This window comes from Talpa occidentalis, unplaced genomic scaffold (genome assembly GCF_014898055.3).
Source record: "Talpa occidentalis isolate TD23 unplaced genomic scaffold, MPIMG_talOcc4v2.1 talOcc4.5, whole genome shotgun sequence".
In the NCBI taxonomy this organism is placed as follows: domain Eukaryota; kingdom Metazoa; phylum Chordata; class Mammalia; order Eulipotyphla; family Talpidae; genus Talpa; species Talpa occidentalis.
In genome coordinates, this window is record NW_023604861.1 from 132,964,377 (window position 1) to 132,977,639 (window position 13,263).

Here is a 13,263-nt window from a genome sequence, read left to right on the forward strand (position 1 = left end):
GGATCGAACTCATGCTGCAGAGGCTGCAGATTGTTTCATAATGTGGTGCTTAACCCCTTGTGCCACCAGGGAGGCCCAGTTGCCTTTCTTTTTTAAAAGCCCCTGCCACAGCCCCACTTTCTTCCCCGCTCAATTTCTCCCCCAGGGAGCCAAATCCAAAAGAGCATGAAAGCCAAATGCTGTCCTTTTCACAGCACAGGCATTGCAGGGAGATCATCCCAACCTCTGTGACTCCTTCTCCCCCAAATCTGGTGAATGGAAACTGGCACACAGGCGGGAAGGGCAGGAGGAGCCATGCCCGGGATGCACAGAGCATCCGAATGTCAAGGCCACGGCCGCCCTTCCACTCTGTGGCTTCCATGTTATCAGAGTAATTTACTAGCAGGTGAAAGTTCTCCCTCCCATTGGGGGCCAGTCAAGTTCTTCAAGGACACCCAGGCAGGAAAGTGCACTGAGTTATGAGCTCTCGGGGCTCCAGCAGGGAGGTGCTGGCAGAGAGAAGAGGAGATAGATACAACTTTCCAGCATTTACCTCGAGAGTCTCCTGAAAGGTGAGCTCAGCCTCCACACTTGCATAGATCATCTGCTGAAGAGAAGTGACTGGAGTAATTCAGAATATTGTCGAAAAAAGGAGGTAACTTTATTTAGTGGAAGGGCATGGGGTGCTGAAGTCAACCATAAAATGCTGCTCGTGAGTAGTCAGGCAGCAGACTCTGTGAACCCCATTTTTCTTTACCTGAAAAATGGGGGTGAAACCTTCATAATTGAGCAGCTACACTCGGGTGCAGAAAGAATTTTGAACACAAAATTGAGGCACAGGGAGATATGTGGCACCCCGTGCAGGCTTTAAAAGAGAGAAAGTGGGCCTCCCTGGTGGTGCAAGGGGTTAAGACACAGCACTATGAAGCTAACTGCAGCCACTGCAGCACGAGTTCGATCCCCAGCCAGGGAGCTACCCACATGGCACAGCAGACCTCTCCTGCCTTGCCCACTGCTCCCCTCAGCAGTGTATTTCAGTACATCTGCCTGTTCTGTTCCCCACTCTGTCTCTGGTGAATCCTCTCACCCACCGCATCTCTGGCCTGTACCCCAGCTCTTGTATGCATAAATAAATACATCTTTAAAAAAAATTACAAAATAAATAAAAGAGAGAAAGCAACTCCAATGAAAATGCCAAATTAGAAAAAAAAACCTTCAGTGGATTGTTATTTTTATATGTACACAGTGGATTATTATTTTTAATATAAAGAATGCTTATAAGTCAATAAAAGCAATAATGAATACAATTTTTAAATGGCCAACAGATATAAAAGACATAGAAATGGTCGATAAGCATGAGGGAAAAAAGTTTGACCACACTAGATATTGAAGAATCATTAATAACAATGGCAAAATGAAAATTCCATATTTGATTTATCAAATTAGGAAAGACTTTCTCTGTTAATACCAAGCATTGCTTAAAATGAAAGAAAATGTACGTAGTTTGATATTGGAGGTTGAAATGCAAATTGGCATAACCTTTCTGGAGAAGATCCAAAAGTTTTAAAGATGGCCTTTACTCCTTAGCCAAATAATTCCACTTTTGAGGATTGATCTTAAGGAAATAATTACACAGATGTGATAATGATTTCGCGGAGAGGATGTTTGCTACAGTACTGTTTGTAACAGCAAATATTTAGAAACACAACCTAACCATTCAGCATTCATTCAAGTAAGACATTCAACAAATATTTACTAAGCACTTAGTAAGCCCTGCGCCATGGACAGGGTAGACCAAGTAAATCAAGGCATTTCAATGTAATGAAGTCCTCTTCTGCATGAAAATAAGATAGAATATTTAATGGCAGAAAAAAAGCAGCCATCATGTATTGTTAACTGGAAAAGCATGTTTAAGATAGGATATGCAATATAACCCCACTTGAAAAATACATAGTTCACACAATTTAGGAACTATCCAATCAATTTCAAATAGGTGATTGCAGGATAATGGGAAACTGTCCTTCCTCTTGCTATCTCTACCTTCCAACTTGTCCTCAATTAGCATGAATCATTTTACGATCTTTTAAAGAGTCACTAATTTGAAAAGAGCATCTACATTGTTTCTTGAGGGTATAATTTTTTAAAGTATTTAGTATCTAATAAATGCCCCAAACATGTTGTCTCTCTGATTATTTGCTCTCAGCACCTTCAGTGACCAGCCTTCTGGGAACCTGTCACTTGAGTGTAAATTCGAGGTTCCCATTGGGAGCTGGATCTTTGAGGGGGGGTCATCCTGGGACACAGAACTTGTCAAGTCAAAGCAAATCTGCCAGTTTCTCCTCTTTCTCAAATCACGGCCCGGTCTCGATATTCTTGTTGTTCCTGTTTGTTTGCTCGTTTGCTCTCTCCGATGTCCTCCTGTCTCTGAAATCATTTTCTTTTTCTCCTGTCTCTGCTTCATTATTTTTTTTTTTTAGTTCTGCCCACTTGACTTATTATCTTCTGGTGTTGATTTTTCTTCAGTCTTTGAACTCTGAAGTTTCTTCCTTATTTTCAAATAATAATAAAATGAATGTTGTCTGTAATGTTTTTGAAGCTTTAGAGACCCATTTGAACTCATGTTTCCTTAGATAATATATGTTCTCCATCTGCCTCTTCTGGTGTCATCTGCCCCATTCTCCTTGCATATTCCAGGCATCAATTGTATGTTGTGTCTCTTCTTCACTTCCCTGATCTTTAAACATGGCCAGACACTACGAGTTTGTGGAAGCACAACAGAAATGAGCTGAATCAACGTGCTGTTTTGTGTGAACTTTGCTGCCTCTTCCTCTGTTTGCTAAGTCAAGTATTTCCTTCATCTACAGACCATCTTCCCACAATGTCAGCGTTTAGGTGAACCATTGGATAAGACTCCCAAAGTCCAGCTTGTTACTTCTAAAAAAAGTTTTCTGTGCTCAGGGTCTAAAGAGTAATGTGGGGATGTCAGATTCTTAACTTTGTTTACTCACAGCTTTCAGTCTTTGATGAGTATGCTTCATTGCTTGTTTCAGTGAAAATAGTTTCCTTTGTTTATTGTTCTACTTTTTATTGTCTTTCACAGACTTCAAGGGAGAAAAGGGGAGAAAAAGATGTCTCCGTATCTTTAAATGGAAATCCAGCCCTGTGAAAACTTGGGGCGAATTTCTCCAGGTAATCAGTCTCATGGAGCGATGCCAGAGGAAGAGCTGAAATATGGGCAGCGCCCTGGTAAGCTGGACGCTTAGCTGTGCCTGCCTGTCCTCTCCCCAACTCTTCCCCAGCCCCTCCCCACCTTCTCAGCAATTTTCCTCAGGCTTCAACCCAGACTCTGACTTCTATTTCAGAGAGAAACCTGGGGCCCTTCCCTGTCCCCCGTGCCTGCCATGATGCGTTCAACTTTCGTTCCCCTTCACTACAAACTGAAGTGCGGGAGACCCTCGTTATTTACAGACTCCTTACTTAAAAATGTGCTTTGTGACTAAAATTTATTTGTGACCCCCGAATCAATGCTCAGAGTGCACGCGTGTCCTTCCTGGGCCTGCACAAAAGAGGAGCGATGGAGCCACCACAGGCTCGTGTTCACAGAAGAAGCTGAACAAGATGAAGCTCCGAGTCCCATTTCCGGTCTCGTGCTATAAACAGGTTCTTTTCTGTTGTCTATTTAGTCCCACGGTCTTGGTAAGGCATGGCAGGAGAGGTCTGTTGCGCCATGTGGGACCCTCACCCGGCGGCCGGGGATCGAACCAGCGCTGCAGAGGCTGTGGGCAGCTTCACAACCCAGTGCTCAACTGCTGCGCCACCGGGGAGACCCTACTCATGAATGATTTTAGTGATTAACATGCCCCCGAGCATAATGTAAACTCTGTCCGGTGCCCTCAGCCTGAGGTGTGCCTCATGGAGATGTGCCAGACAAGCTTCTTCCAGGCCAGAGTTTCCGAGCTGTGGGCCTTGAACCCGGTGTTAGTGGATCAGCAGCACAGAGTAAATATGCTGTCTCTGGAAAGAAACACTCATAAAACAAAGTTATCTGTTACTCGGTGGACAATGTGAAGGGAGGTTCCAGGAGCCTAGGCCTGTATTTCCCTAGGAGCAATGGCTCAGTATTCACAAATTCACTGTTCACTAATTCCACATTCACGGCGACTTTATAGCGCATAAGTGCTCTGGTCACGAGAACCAACCATACCTTTCTGACGATTCTAACCTCCTTTCTTCCAGTGTCAAGATCGAGGCCCACCTTCTCCAGAGTCTTCCGCTCCGCTCCTCAGGGAAGGGACCACTCCGTCAGCCAGGCCCTAGCCCTGCACCTCTCGCTTCTCTGTCCTCAGACTCTTTCTTCCAACCTACACAGACACTGACACTCCTCCTACCCTGAAACTGGGTTCTCCCCTTCAACACTGAGCTAAGTGCTTCCCGTACCGGACTGTTTTCACACCTCAGCCCAACTCTAGAAGGGAGGTGCGATACTTACTTTACAGAAAAGGAAACGGATGTGCAGGGATGTTAAATAGTTGTCCTAAGGTCGCTATTGAGCATTGAGGGTCGTGTCTTCCTCTGCTCCAGACTCTTCTATTCTTCTCATACTGACATCATAAAAATAAGATATAATTCATGGCTCTTGGCCATCGCCTGCTCTTCACTCCTGAATCCGCTGCGGCAGTCCTGAATTCTGTCCTCAGCTGCCCCCAGCCCAGTGCTCACTGATGGCCTTGAATAGTCACACGCCCCGAGTCCCTGTATTCCTGGAGCTTGTCCTGCTCATAGCACTGCTTGAAAGTACTTTTTGGCTCTGAGTACACTAGTCTCTTCCCTCTCCTCACATATGCAACTGTTTCCTTTTTGTCACCAATATACCTGAGTGTGTCACCAGTCACCCCCATTTATTACAATTGGCCTTTTCACTCTACACCCCTTTACCTGGCACTGACCTCCAGGTGCTAGACAAGGGAAAGTTTGGAGCCTCCAGCCACCTGAAGACAAAGACTTTGCAATCTGGCTGAGACAGAAATTATGGCCCTAGTCCATATCAGGTTCAGCTCTGGCTCTACCTGCTAAGATTACCAGGGGCGGGGAGGTCCCTAAAGACTGGAGCAGTTTGGGAAGGCTTCCTGGAAGAGGTGCTAAGGGCTCTGATGCTTACATGAACACACAAGAAATGAAACACCCAAGAGAGGACCTCCCTGGTGGCACAGGTCTTAAAGTCTCAGAACTATGGTGCTATCACCAACCACTGCAGCACAAGTTCAGTCCCTGGCCTGGGAGCTGACCCACATGGCGCAGCAGACCTCTCCTGTCTTGCCCGCTGCTCCCCTCAGCAGTGCATTTCAGTAGATCCGCCTGTTCTGTTCCCCACTCTGTCTCTGGTGAATCCTCTCACCCCAGCCTCTGGCCTGCACCCCAGTTCTTGTATGCATAAATAAATAATTAAAAAAAAAAAAAAAAACAAGAAGTGTCCTGTGCTCCAGAAATGTCTCTTGAGAAGAAAGGACCCGAAAGAGCACAGGGCTCAGCCCAGTGTCGGGGTGGAGCTGCAGGGCCGTGTGGGCCTCCAGTCAGAGCAGCTCGGCCCCCCGGGGCAGTGTCCTCTGCACACAGTCGAGAGCTGCCCCAGACGTGAGCGGGCAGAGAAGAGGGGGCAGCCCTCACCCTTGCTCAGTGACTCTCAATCCAGTTTCTTTCCAGGGATTTCTGACAATGCAAGGACCCTGCAGTCATGATTAGTCTCCATGAAAAAGGGAAAAGAAGACAGAAAAGAACTTAAGGAAATGTTGCCCCTGGAGTGTTTTGAAATCTGGTGGAAATTCTTCCCTCCGCATGCATTTTCCCGGCGGGGTGACCCTCTGAGGCGGCAGAGGTGGTGGTGGCGGAGAGGAGTCTTCCCATAGCCCAGGACACAAAGCTGGTGTTGTTGAAATGAGAGCCGTGTAATCAGCTAAAGAATTCCTGAGCAGAACCAAGGGCAGCAGATACCCAAACCTTGAACTTCTGTGCCTCCCTGCATTTTTCAAGTGCTTCCTGGAGAAAGAAGCACCCAGGGCCTTGATCTTCTTCTAACTTAATTAGGGGCATGCAGGAATGGCGCAGGGGCTAAGGATTGTCTCTGGAGCCCAGGGCTTTGAGGATTCCGAGGCGAGGCAGCAGGAGTCTGGGCGGGGGCTGTGTTTCGCAGCAATGCTGTGTGTCCGTTTCCATTGTCCCGCCTTGGAATGACAGGGAAATGGCATCTTCTGCCCTGATGGGTGGTCTCCAGCCCTCCACAAGAGGCTCACATCTCTCCCGTGGTGTCTGCGCCCTCCAGGCCCCCGGGAATAAATGAAGACCGAGCGCTGGCGTTTGCTTTTCAGCACCTGCCTGTCCAGACGCCGGCGAGGAGCTGAGGGCACTGCCGGGCCGCCAGCTGGACTCTGGCACCAGACTCCTGAGCGGCGCTGCCTCCTGGCTCTGCCCACACCTGGCTGTGTGGTCCCGGACAAGACCCAGAGCCTCCCTGTGTCTGTTTCCTAATTTGCAAAAGGGGGCTAGTGCTAGTAACTTAACTCCTACACTGAGGTGATAATTAAAACAAAGGATGCCACGGAGCTGCTTAGAACCATGCCCAGCAATTAGAAAACACTCAGCAAAGGTCACCTGTGACTATCATGAGGCCACGTCACCGCCAGCTTGCAGGTGTGGGCACCCCTTTCTAAGGGAGCACCCGGGGATGAGAGCTGCAGAAAGAGGTCCCCCATTTATCTCAGGAAATAATTCGTGATGGGAGCAGATGAACTCCCCACCTCTAAAGCTCGTTGAGCTGCAAATCAGCACCCCTCAGACCTGCCCCTGAAGTCAGCTTCAGTTCAGCTACACAAACACTGCGGAACGCCATAGCCTGTGGCCGCCAGGGCAGACTCTGGGCTCCCAGGCCAGACACAGCGCGGCCTGCCCTCCAGCTGTGCACAGTCTGGAGCAGAGGCTGGCGTGCAAATTGTTACAGCGTAACCAGTGAAGCAGCAGACCTGGGATGAAGTAGTAAAGGAATCAAAACAAAACCAAGTGAGAGACTGTGAGAAGCTTATCGCCCCTGGTTCCCAGCATTTTTGTAGAGGAAGCAAGAGGGTTAGAAAGCATGCCTTTTCATCTGCTTAAGAATAGAAACTGCTGCTTGGCAGGTTTCTGATAAATATGTATTGAATTTGTTTTCGCTGAATTCCATTTTCTGCGGCTGCCATCTCGGGCTGTGTACCCCCTCCCCTGCCAGGCCTCCCCCCACGACTTTGCCTCCCTGATGATTTGTCTTCGGAGACCCTTGGGTCTGGCCCCAGCTGGCTGTGACTGTCTCCACCTGTGGTTTCCCACTCTCTCCTGGTGACCACGCCTCCAGCGTGTCTGCTCAGCCCTTCACAAAGGGGGCTCCCTGGCCTCTTTCTGAGGTCTCACCATGAAGAAATCCTGCAAAAGCTGTGGACTGAAGGCCACACATCCTACAGGTGAGGCTGAATTTGAGTACTTGGGGGGCTCTTCCAGATCCCTTCTCTACCTCAACAATGCCACAGCGGGAAAAACTGGTAGAAAGAGCATCTCCAGAGTGGATCTGGGCACGTGCACAGCAGAGCTGGACCTTGGGCCCCGAGGGGCCCTGAACCCAACCCCTGCTCCCCTCTCTGCCAGACTGCCACTTGTGAACACGCACAGAACATGCTGTGTGCCCCAGCTAGCTACCTGGTACACACACAAACACACACACACACACACACGGCTCAGAGGGGGTCCACAGATCATCTCTGGGTGTCGCTGCAGACTACTGGGCACGAGCAGAGCAGGGCAGGACCAGAGGGGGCTGAGCCCCAGGGCAGGGCCAGGGCTGAAGGCAGACAGCCTAGTCTCACCTCCACAGCTCTGTGCCACTGGGACATGCAGGCCAAGGGGTTGGGGCCTCAGTTTCTCCATCCACGAAACAAGCAGGTTAGCCCTAGCTGCTCTCGGGGTGCTCACCCAGCTGGGCACACCTGGAATCCCAGCCCCTCCATGGCCCTTACCACATGGCACTGCCCTCTCCAAGGTGGATGGGGTGGAGAATATGCAAACATGCCTAATTAAAGCTGGAAGTCCAAGCAGCATTTCTGTGTGATTCACCCAGGCCCCACAACACTGCAGAAAGTGGGGCAAAGCGAGCTTTCATCGCGTGCCAGATGGAAGCGTGGGCAGCCGAGGTAAAAGAACAATTTTCTCTTGTTCCAAGCATGTTTCAGGGGTGCCGCATACCCCTGTCAGCTCACTCTGCCTCTCCCTCCCCATCTCCAGGCACTTGATTACCCCTGCCCCCAAAGCATTCACAGTCTGGAACTTTCTAATCATGGCCTGCCTTTGTCTGGGCACTTGGGATCATATGGCATCAATTGAGAGCGTAACCCGACTCAGGTTTGGTATTTAACATACCTGCGCAGAGGAAGTGTCTTTGAAGGAGAAGCCATGTGTGGTGGCCCTCGACCCTCCCTGCCACGGGCCCAGCCCTTCACCTCTTAATCAGGCTCCCAACTAACCACCCCAGGTCTCACAATGGAGGTGCAATTACCAGGGTGAGGAGATGAAAGAGGCAGACCCAATGGTCCAAAGGTTCTTTTGCTTTTAAATTATCCATGATTTACCTGCATAAAAGGAGAGGAAGTGCCTGAAGATTATTCTAATTGAGCCAGACTTTTCAAATCATGGAAATACCAGCATTTCCAAGGGGAAATCCAATCCGTTCAAATTGCCCCCGTGAGTAACTCATACAAACAGAAGGAAAGAGGAGGCTTTCTTTTGCCAATGTGGGTCTGATCAGTGTAAATTGGATAAATGACGGGGCCAGGAGGGCATGAAGCTCCCAGCGTCCTCTGCCCGCGTTTTCTTAGCCAGGTTTGTTAAGGGATCCTTCTGGACCACAGGACGGTGGAGGAAATTCCTCCATTTCGGCACCGAGCCCCCTCCTCGTGTTATTGGAAACAGGCGGGCGTGTTTTCTCCTGGTCTGATGTACGTCCTTCCAACTTGTGCCCCGAAGGTCTGCAGAGAGCAGGCGTCTTCGGCGCTCATCCGTGGAATTGTCTCGGGCCGGACTTCAGTCACAGCATTCAGGACAAGAGCACAGGCGTCCCGGGCGTGACTGCTCGACCTTCTCCTGGGAGAAGGTGAGGGCGCCTGTGAATGGACACCTCTGTCCATGGGACTGGTCCGGAGAGGCGGCATGGAGGCCAGAGGAATTAAGTACCTTCCGTAAGGTCAGAGTTCACGTCCCTGGAAAAGCTAGGGCAAGACCTTCCTGCCTTTGGGGGTCCCTGATCTGCCCTCGCGTTGAGACAATGGGCCTTTTCTTTAGGTTCAAAGCCATGTGTGTAGGGACTTCCGTACAGAAACTCCAGGCTCACAGGGCCGCCTGCATGTTTGCAAGTTTGACTCAAGAACTGACACAGGCATAAAAATAAGTGGTATTTTGTAATATAATGTATTCTACCATCATGTATATTAAGACCAAGTGCCATCGACATTCCATCTTGGAGTTCTCAGTCAACAAAAAGAAGCAAACATCTGTGAGTTCACACAGTGAGGGTGTGTTTATGCATCAAGCCGTTGTACTCAGAACCGTCCACCCCAGGGTCACAGGTACCACAATTTAAAAATAAATTCCAGGTGACCACGCTTGAAGCACTACCCTATAGCCCTCTTTTAGGGTACAGAATTGTATTTGCTAATCAGAGAACAAAACCTGCTCCTGCTGAGCTGTAATATTCTTCTTGCCATTTTTCCGAAAGATGACCTTGACATTGCTGGATTCCATCACCAGCTTTTGCTGAACAAATATGGCAGAGAAGCACCTTGCCACTGGCAGGTACTTCCACAGACCTTGTCAATGATGTACCTCAAGCCAAGGCTGGAAGCCTGGGTGCTGTTGATACCCGCATTTTGCAGGAGAGGGAGTAAAGAACAAAGCCGGAGCGTTGGGGGAACCAGGCCTCCAAAGCGCCCCATCCTCCCGGCAGAAAGAGTTTATAGTGACCAGAATCCCACCGCCTTCCTGTCCAGAAAGAATAATGAGGCTCGGAGAGGAATTCCAAACCTTCCCAGTTATTCCTCCCCCCACATCCTCACCCATGAATTGTTGGCTATAAATTGAGCGAGATGGTCTCACCAGGCAAAGTGTAACTCACTCTCATATGTGCAAGGATGAGAAGCGGCGGTCGGGGCGGCTTGGAAATATTTCCACAAATTTAAGAACATCAAGAAATAACTCCACAAAGAAATGTAGGCACAGCTCGATTCAGTAGTCACAGACGTCTACGGACCTGAGTTTATTTAAGACACAGCGTACGTGGCACCCACAAACGCCCTCTGTCTCTGAGAACAACCCCGTCGCGGTCACGCACTGGCCTGCTCCCGCAAGGAGGGCACTGCAGGAGTTCATTGGAATTTAAGACACGGAGGGCCTCCCTGGTGGTGCAAGGGGTTAAGATGCAACCTATGAAGCTATCTGCAGCCACTGCAGCATGAGTTCGATTCCCCACCAGGGAGCTACCCACATGGCACGGCAGACCTCTCCTGACTCCCCACTGCTCCCTTCAGCAGTGGATTTCAACAGATCTGCCTGTTCTGTTCCCCACTCTGACTCTGGTGAATCCTCGTGCTGCCCACACCTCTGGCCTGTACCCCAGCTCTTGTATGCATAAATGAATAAATCTTAAAAAAAAAAAAAAAAGACAAGCATCAGTCACTCTTTTTTTTTTAACTTTTTATTTTTTGACCAGGTGATTTTACCAAAACCCCCTTTTCTATGCAAGTGGAAACAATTTCACATGGTAGGCCTCAGACTGGCTGACTCCTTGAGAGGTGAAATGACTTGAAAAGAAGCCTGATGCTCTCTGCAGGGCTGGGGGCTCTGCTCACAGCTTTGCTTCTGCAGGGCTGCCCCTTCCTAACCCTCAGGTGCCCTACTCCCCAGTAAAGGCAACCCCTTCCCATCCTGACTCCCTTGGGGGCAGCTGGGAAGAGTTAAAGACAAGCGAGCAGGCATCCTTCCTGTGGAGGAACCCTGCTTGTGGATTAGGGGCAACTTCTGGAAACCGGGGCGCAGGGTGGGAAACAGGATGCTTGGGCTCCCACTCCAGAACCTTTGGGGGTAGAAGGGCCAAGACCACCATGATCTGGCCTCCGTCTTCCTGTGAGGGAATTCCCAAAAGCTTTTCCTCCTTATGCACATACTCCATAAATGTGAATTCACCTATTTGCTAAATTTTTGTCACCCCAAAATTAATACTTGAATCCCCAAAACTAATTGAAATGGACCAAGGTGATGTTTGGCCTGGTCTCAGCACACCTCCTCCAGCAAGTGTCCTCTTTGTGGTCCGTGTGCCTTCTGGAGAAAACACAGTAGGAGACGAACTTCCCTTGGGCAGGCGACTGGGAGCCGCTGACCGGGCTCCGTGCCACTGAGTCAGTGACAGCCGCAAATGGGAGTCTTTAAACTGCAGCACGCAGCAAACCAGGTCCCTTGAGTCCACCCATGAAAATGCAAGCAGAGGTTGGCAGACTCCTGACTCTGTGCACCCCCGCCAGCATGCTTTGGCCCCATGCTTTCTTTGCGGCACCTGTTCTAAAACATACCTGCTTTAAATACCAAGAACTGGTTGCACTGACCTGACTTCCTATCCCTGACAGGCAGATACAGATCCCCAGGCAGGCAGACGGGGGCTCTGCCAACCTGCTCAGGTGCCTTTGTCAGTAGGATTTACTGCCACATGACCAGTGTGCCAGGCCTTGGGGACCTGACACTGGCCTTGCAGGCCACCACCCCCACATCCATGGAGAAGCAGGGTCACCCCCTCTAAACTTTCCCCAGCCTCTCTGCCAGTCCCTCCCACCTCCATGCCCCAGTGTCCCCTGCCTGGCACCCAGGGTGCAGGATCAAGCATCTCTGAAGGGAGCAGGAGGGGCTGGTGATGGTGGTGGGTGGGCTTGCCCACCAGGCTGTCCTGGGAAGTGAATGGAGCCTGCCTGGCACAGAGTATGGCCCTCGGTGCCCGTGACCCTCTCTCACCTACCCGCCACCCCCGCAGGCGCCGGGATTCTGGGGGACAGGAATCTCCCCTTCTGACCTTTCCTTCCCCGATGGGTACATGTCAGAGAATCAGCAGACTCAGTGACATTGCCGTGGCAATGACAAACGTGGAAACTGGCATTTCCAAGGCAGGAGCTGGCAGTGCAGGCTGCAGGGACAGAGGGGGCAGGGTCCCCTGATTCTCTGGAGAGAGCTTGTCCCCTTGTTTCTATTCCCCTCTGACTGGGCAAGGAGTGAATTTGGTCCAAATGGCAAACAGGCCACCGATGAACGGGGGGCAGAGGTGGAAAGAGAGTGGAGGAAGGATGTGGGGCAGGGTCACGGCAGACATGGGGGAGACTGTCAGGGAGCACCCCGACTCAGAGGGAGTTGGATTTCAATGCTCGTCTGGCCTAAGTGATGTGTGGCCTGTGAGCGGCCACCAGGTACACACGACCCAGGGTCATAATTTCCGCCTTGCAGAGTGGTGACGGGGTGGAGCCAGATGAGGAGTGTGGAGTCCAGGAGGCCTGTCTTCTAGAAGGAGTAGCTCATATGATCAGTGTCCTCCCTGCGATGGGCTCAACACTGGAGCAAGGTGTGGGCTGAACTCTTCTCACGGCCACTGGTTGCAAGGTTTCCATAAAACAGAGCTTTGCCAGCTGTGAAGGAAGCAGGGCTCCCAAACCTCGGCCCCCCGTGGACATGCAGATGCCCCTACAGACAGGTAGACAGCTTGGCCAGGGTTGGTTTGGCCAAGGCCCCTCCAGCAGCACCCAGGGTCGCTCTGACCTGCTCAAGGCCAGGAGAGGCCTGAGGTGGGGGTAGAACATAAAAGCAGGTAGATGCCCCCAGGCCTGCAGACTGCAGCCCTTACCTCCAGTCCGTGACCTTTGGTGTCCCCCCGGGTAATAACACCCTACGGTTTTACAGCAACTTTCCCAAAGGAGCTCAAAGCCTGGAAAAGACATTACCTCATGAGCCCTGGCTCTGCGGGGAGAGGCAGTCCGTTTCAGCAAGTCTGGCTCAGGGTGAGGAAGATGAGGCCCATGAGTCACCTGTGGGCTAGACACAGGTTTCTCGGGACCCGAACCCCTGAGCCCTCCTCCTCCGTGTCTTCCTCCCGCCAGCTCCACGGAGTGGAGGCCCGTCATGTGGACGCTGTCCCGAGCAGGCCCGGGCCTGTCCTGAGATTCTCGGCGGTGCTGCCCAAGCTCAGAT

The 13,263-nt window shown here is 50.7% G+C and overlaps 1 long non-coding RNA gene across 1 annotated transcript; it reads left to right on the forward strand.

The window, feature by feature from the left end:
* The first annotated feature begins 454 nt into the window (after window positions 1-454).
* Window positions 455-5,403, forward strand: LOC129146864 (uncharacterized). The gene is made up of 3 exons (XR_008554166.1): window positions 455-551; window positions 3,080-3,225; window positions 4,216-5,403. It is a non-coding gene; the product is annotated as an uncharacterized LOC129146864 (long non-coding RNA).
* Window positions 5,404-13,263: the final 7,860 nt, after the last annotated feature.